This window comes from Apis dorsata, unplaced genomic scaffold, assembly GCF_000469605.1.
Source record: "Apis dorsata unplaced genomic scaffold, Apis dorsata 1.3 scaffold_382, whole genome shotgun sequence".
In the NCBI taxonomy this organism is placed as follows: domain Eukaryota; kingdom Metazoa; phylum Arthropoda; class Insecta; order Hymenoptera; family Apidae; genus Apis; species Apis dorsata.
Genome location: NW_006263644.1, coordinates 1,206,878 through 1,214,042, shown reverse-complemented (window position 1 = coordinate 1,214,042; position 7,165 = coordinate 1,206,878). Strand labels below are relative to the sequence as shown.

Here is a 7,165-nt window from a genome sequence, read left to right as displayed (position 1 = left end):
TCTCTCTCTCTCTCTCTCTCTCTCTCTCTCTTTCTCTCTTTTTCTTTCTCTTTCTCTCCCTCTCTCTCTCTTTTTCTTTTTCTTTCTCTTTCTCTCCCTCTCTCTCTCTCTCTTTCTTTCTCTCTCTCAGATGGATTTCGAATTCGAGAAACAATGTTGAGACTCGAATCTGTAATTTTTCCCATAAATTCTCAAAGAAATGGATGAAGAATCGCAGTGGAGGGACGGTTCCTGTCGAAAGAAGAGGAGAGATAATAATACTTTCTGAGTATGAGCAGTGGATGAGCAAGAAAGAAGCGTGTTCGAAGTCGGGATCGAATAGATCGGAAACTCGATCGACACCAGTTCAAATGGAAATTTTCCAAAAAAACAATTTTGAATATTCTTACTTGCACATAAAATAATATCATTACTTTAGTTTTGATCGTATGCACTTATATTGAACGAGAAAAGAATTATGAGAGATTGGATTTATTTCTAATATTCGATCCGTGTATCGGTACTTCTTAGATTATAACGACAAATGCAACGAGTTTTTCGCGTTTGACTTGGATCTATAAGTACATATTGAACTTGATTCTATTACCGGGGATGGTGATCCCCCGTTGGTGACCGAGGATTGTAGATCTCGAGAGGAGAGGGGAGGGGAGGGGGTGGTCGAATGCGGAGGGTTTACCGATACGTTCGATCGGCCGCGTTAATTTGATTTAGTAATTCGGTTTGTTTGTGAGGCGCACGGGTGATTTGGGACGGCCGTGTGTGTGTGTGTGTGTGTGTGTGTAGGATGCTGTTCGGTGATTTAAAGGGTTAAAGGAGCAATCAGTGGGGAAAAAAACAGTGTTGTTTTTTTTTTTATTCGCGTATTGTCCCGGAAAATTATTTTTAATTCATCTCTCTTATCTCCCCTCCCTCAATTATCCGAATTATTTGATTTATTCGTTCGTTACGTTGAAAGAAATGTAAGAGTTTTGTCGTTTGATTATTTTTGTTTGTAATTATTATACGATGTTTCTATGTAGATAGAGCGAATGTTTTGGAGAGTTTGCGGAAATTGTTTGAAAATTTTTTTTCTCTCTTTTCACCCTTTTGTCTCTTTAATTAGGTGAAATTTGTTTGTAATTATCTTGGACATTATATAGGATATATATACATGGATTTTGTAATTTTAAAGGATACGCGAAACAGGGGAGGGAGATGAAACTTAAATAAAAACGAAGATTGGAATAAAATTTTGCAATAATTATTGTAATTCGTTTGTATGTTTTCTCGTCTAACGAACGCTTTTGTTCCCACTGTAGTAAAAAATATTTGCGTATTTCAATAGAATTTATTCTGATTTATTTTGCGATTTTTCAAAGAAGATACGATATTATTGCACAATAATCACGAGGATTTGAAATGTTCTCGATCGCGTCATAACAATAGAGAAGTAGAAATAATACAAGAAACTTGGAGTGCTTACTTTGAATAAGTAATAAAATGGATTTCAATTATTCGTTCGTAGAACGCTAGGACCAAAGAGTAAAGAAAAGAAAAAAAAAGATTTAAAGATAACTTTGGATAAATAAATATTCATCCCTTCGATATCACTGCGAATTATGCCCGGAACGAAAATACATTATTATTGCAAAAATAAATTGTATATCTTTAAAAATAAATAATCCTTTATAATAATGAACGAGAGATATTACGTATAAATAAATCACTCGTTTTAATATCGAGGCTATCAAGCAGGCAGTCAAATTAATCCGAATCAAATTTATTTTCACGATTTATTAAAAGACTTCTGTTCCCCTGTTCGTAATATTAAATATTTCGATAAATTATTTGTGTACAATGCATACAATATCATCAATAATTTAATATTTAATGAATAAAACAAATTCTCTACAAATATTATTTGCATATATCTGAAATCTACACAGCAACCAATCCATCTAAATATTTAAATGTAAATAGGATAGCAACGCGTATACAATAACCCCTATAGTGTACGGAACAAAAAGTATCTGTAGTGCTCTTGTTCATAATTATAAATATACATATATGTAACCACACAGCTATTACGAGAACAAAAGAATCGTGAAACCTTTATTACAATTATCCCCGTTTTAATCTTTAAAACGAGTTCAATGACCTGAATTAAAAAAATGTCGATCCCTCAACGTCAACATTACAACAGATGTATTGAAAGTAGTAAGCGTTTAAAACCAGTCGGACAAGAAATCAGAAACGGATCACTGATCTCGTCGAAAGTTTCCTTGTAATTCGACGGTGAAGAGAAAAACGTGAAAAAAAAAAAAGAATCGAAGAAACTCTCACCCCCTTTCATCCAAAATTATAGAAAACTCTTTTTTTTATCGTTTACCAATTTTACCAAATAAAATCACAATCAGATCGATTTTTTTTTTCCTTCAATTTCAACTGATGTAAAGTGACGAAAGTAAACGGGCACGAATTGGTTACTTCATGAGAATTCTGAGGTCGTGCGGGTTTTAGAGGGAATAGGGTGGTTATAATCGAAACAACTGTACCCAAGTTGGCCCATTAAAGGGGTTGAAAATACCGCGTGAGTCTGACCCGCTCTCTCGATATCCTTTACTTTTTCATGTAACCAAAGAAAACCCCCAACAATTTAATTTAAAACGCTGAATAATAATTGTATCCCCTTGAAAATTATCGAAAATTATCGATCGATTTCACTAAGAGCGGAGAATATAAAAATATAATGACATTTTTCACGGATAAACGCCGTATTCCGTTTAATTTGATTACTGTCTCGATCCTTTCTCGTGATCCTCGTGGCGAGATTTTAATTTGGCGCGCGCGACGAGAGACACCACGCATGGATACGCGCACGGTTGTTATTAACCGAAATAAACGAACGAAAACAACGTTAATATCAGCACACGCGGTACGTGGATAAATATCAGACACTGGTTAACGCGCTTTGAACGCGCGTTTTCCATATATATATATATATATATATATACACCTACCACCGACATGATTACACCGTAACACACGTTGCACTTTTTCACGCCACCCCTACCGGAAGATAAATCCTGTCGCAGTGTCACGAGCTGTTCCAGATCGCGAACGAAATCACACTCTGTATGCAAATAACATTGTTAGAAAACAAATACCAGAATATATATATATATATTTCAGAGGAAGGGGAAAATTATTCCCTGTGTGAATTATATCGTAACTTCCTTTGTGAAGATACTCCATTGCCTAAATAATGAGAGGTTAATAAGGGAGATTTTTTTTCAAATTATTCCATACACTTTTGAATAAAATAATTTTTTTATTGTAAAATTAGGGATACTTGTTTAAAAGAAATATTTTTAATCTATAAAGCTAGAATAGAATAAAATTTCTAAAAGATACGTTATTTATTATTTATATTTCGAGATTGTTGTATACGTTCGTATAATTTCAAATTAAATACTATCTCTCATTGTTAAAGAAAATCTGTTTATCCAAAGAATATTTGGATAACGGAGATTCTATATTTATGTCCAATTAAATAAAAGAAAAAATATATACAACATACAGAATTACACGCGTTTGCCGATAGGTTCAACGAGAGACAGAGACGGATACACACGACGAGTCACAGGGAGGAGTGAAATAGAGAGATAGATTTGCACGTGTCGCTTTGTGATGAATGTCGGAACGGAAGCGTAGAATTGCAAAACGAGAATTCGAGCAGGAGGGGCATGCTCCAGAGATATACATAGGCTGTAGTGTCTTGAATTAACGAATCGAGGATGAATTATTTCTCGAAATTTTTCGTTTAAAGGTCGTCCAACTATGCTTGATCAGCACCAGATCAGCATCGACGTATTCACAGTCCATTTAACAGCGTTGCAACGTTCCACGTAATAGGAGGCTACAACTGCAGCTATTGTTGGTGGATGAAACAAGATCAAATTGTTGCCGATAATTTTGATTTTTAAGGGACGTAAGATTGACTATTTTATTGATTTCACGCGTGAACACGTATATTGTATCGTTCGATTTTGGAAAAATCGTATCAAAATCCTTCGTTTTTCGCGTGATTTGTATAATGGAAAAGTGGTAGTTTTCGAATTAATTCTATTAATTTTTCGTGATCCATTTCGTTCGTCACCAATGAACCGCTTATTTATCAAATACACGAGTAATATATATATATATATATGAAAATATTTTGGTTCGATATCGAGGCGATAAGGCGATATCGATGCTATATTTTGTTAAATGGGCGCACTCTCTCATTAAAATACGCGTAATTAATACGAATATACGTCGATTAATTGCGGCGCTGTCAAATGGACGACGACCTTTAAGGTTTAAACTCGATCAGCATCGACATATTCATATTAATTACACGTGTTTAAACGGAATATGCCCATTTAATGGCAACGGCTGAGCATCGATACACAGTATCGTTTCACCATTAACCTGAACATTTCACCGATTAAACCAATTGTTTATACATTTCCATCTTGTTCCAAAATATGAAATTTGATTATATCCTTTTTAATTTCATTTTCTCGATCCTCGCTCAAAAATATTCGAAAGAAAACATCGTCAATTTACCAATATACGTCATACGTTGTTAACTCCTCTAATTCCAATCAACGGAAAAAATAGAAATGAATTTGTTTCCTTAATCACTCGTTTTTTCGAGAAAACATTTGACAAAGATCGTGAAACGATCTCCACGCGACTTCTTCCAATTTACACGAGATGTTCCACGATCGTGTTCCAAGACGCCGTCGCGCACCACCGCCGTGTGACACTGCCTTTCCCCTTCTTTTAATTAAACGTTAGTCTCTTAATTAGAGGCGGTATTTTATATTTGATACCTCCGCTCCGTCTCTGCTTCTCAACGGACGACAAAAGGTGCAGACGTCGCTTAATTAGAAATCTCTCCCTCTCTCTCTCTCTATATATATATATAATACTTTCAAGTTAATCGGCGATGAAATAACGAGACGGTCAACTCGGTCATCCCCCATCTTTTTTATTTAAAAAATTCAAACGAAAGTTTCCACCCCCGCGAATATTGAAAATTTTTACCAAAAGAAGAAAACGAAGATTTTGCGAAAGAAACGAGGGGAAGCATAACTCGAATGCTTTAAATGGGACGTAAGCATCCTGGACACGCGGCTTATTATATATTAATTAACATCTTAACGCGTTAAGAAGGAATAACCCGTTCGATTCCTGTCGAATTCGTTCGAACGGGGATTGGAGGAGAGGGGGTGATCGATCGAGCTTTACATTTCGATAAGCGGCGGATCTTTATTTCGAATAAAATCCAATTTTCCAAGCTTGGTTGAAATAAAGAAATTTATCGAGCCGCGTCCTTAAATATTTTTCCCTCGTTCGTTCGACAATTCCTTTCCTTTCCGCGAGATCAAACAGTGGAAGAATCTTAACCAATCGTCGAATCGGATCCTTTCTCCGTCTACCTCTTCTTCTTACTCCTTCCAATTCCTTCTCGTAGCATCTCAGGAAACGAGGCTGGCATCGAAGGAAAGGGAGAGGTTCCGATCGAAGGGGGGTGAGTCCTCCTGCGAATTCGATGAATCGAGGAATTTACCGAGGGTGCCCCCGCCGGGACACTCGAGGATTATTTTCATCCCCCGGAAATTCGACTGCGAGCTCCTTCTTCCCTTCCTTCTCTCTCTCTCTCTCTCTCTCTCTCTCTCTCTTTTTACAACCGCCATCCCCCAAGATCGCAATTATATTCGAAGTCGACCCGCCGCCACGGGTAAATATGTACCGAGAAGTGAGGGTAGACAAAAGCGTTTCCCTCCCCCTCCCCGCTCATAATCCGCGTTTATGAAAGAGAAACAAAGCGATGAAAGAAATTAAAGTAGACTTCGGTGGATGGAAAAGAACCTTTGGGGAGGGGGAGGGGAAATTAGACCGACCGCTCCTTAGAAAATATCATAATAGCGTCGCTGACCGAGTGGCTCGATCGAGAGAGAGAGAGTTGGAAGGAAATTCTTTACACGGATTACTTTAGTCGAGTTGAACACTTGCGTGTGCTCCATAATTTAATTCACGATCGAGATCGGACATCAAAAGGCGAAATGATCGAGAGTTTAAAGATTCGTCAATATTTATATATATATATAAGCAATGGAGACCTTTGCAAAGATACTTTGGAATATACATCTCTGGAACGGTTGATCAATCCGTTTCGAGAATGGCCATCGAACGGAAAAATTCGATTACGCGCGTGTCAAACGCAATATTTGTAACGGTTGTGGCGGCTCGTGCTTGTCCATCCAGCTTTCTTTGTCCATACAAATGTATGGAATATTCGCGACCGATAGAGCTAGTTGTCGAATCCGAATTTCAGGGATTTTTCGTCGCTTGCGAGCCTGTTGTGTTATTTTTAAACGATTTCCACGAGTTTTGGAAAATCTGTTCGCGGAACGAATGGTCAATTATAGTCGCGCGCTTGTTCGATAGATGATCGAATGCGCGTAAAGAACGAATAGAATAAAAGGTGCCCGATCAATCGTTGATTATTCTACTTACACGTAGAATACGATTCTTCTCAATTGCACGTATCCAATTAATTGTCTATTATTCACCGGTCGTTCCAATTCGATAAGCCATTATCCCAATCCGTATATTGGGAATTAGCCAAATTCCACTTCATAAATTTTCAAATTTGATTCTCTCGAAAAAACGAAACCTCCATAACGCGATTCCGATTATTCACGATTTCGATCATTCCGCGTAAATACCTCGATATTAGAATAAATCGACCAAAATTAAATTCAAAAAATCAACTTTTTGATCAAACTTTTCCAATTCTTCGTTTATAAAAATATATTCTCCTTAAGAAAATTCGAATCGAAAACCCGAGTAAAAAAAAAGAATAAATTTTCTATCCGTTCTCCAAGCGAGGAATAAACGCGAAACAGAGGGGATAGGAGGGGATAGGGCCCTTGAAAAGGTATTCCCGTTTTCGATGGGATGGACGGATCGATCGATCCCGCCGATATGCAACGAAGATTCGACAATGGGTTCTCGAGTTACCGCGAAATGCCACCGTTAAACCGTCGAACGAACTTTTGCGCGGGCAACCGAGCTCGAGGACCGTAATATCGACTCTTGTTCCCTGCCCCGTCCCTGTCCCCTTTCCACC

At 37.4% G+C, this 7,165-nt stretch overlaps 1 protein-coding gene across 9 annotated transcripts in view; it reads left to right on the top strand.

The window, feature by feature from the left end:
- The window catches only part of LOC102675465 (gamma-aminobutyric acid receptor subunit beta), a 94,722-nt gene that overhangs the window by 206 nt on the left and 87,351 nt on the right, over positions 1 to 7,165 (top strand). The window lies entirely within an intron of this gene.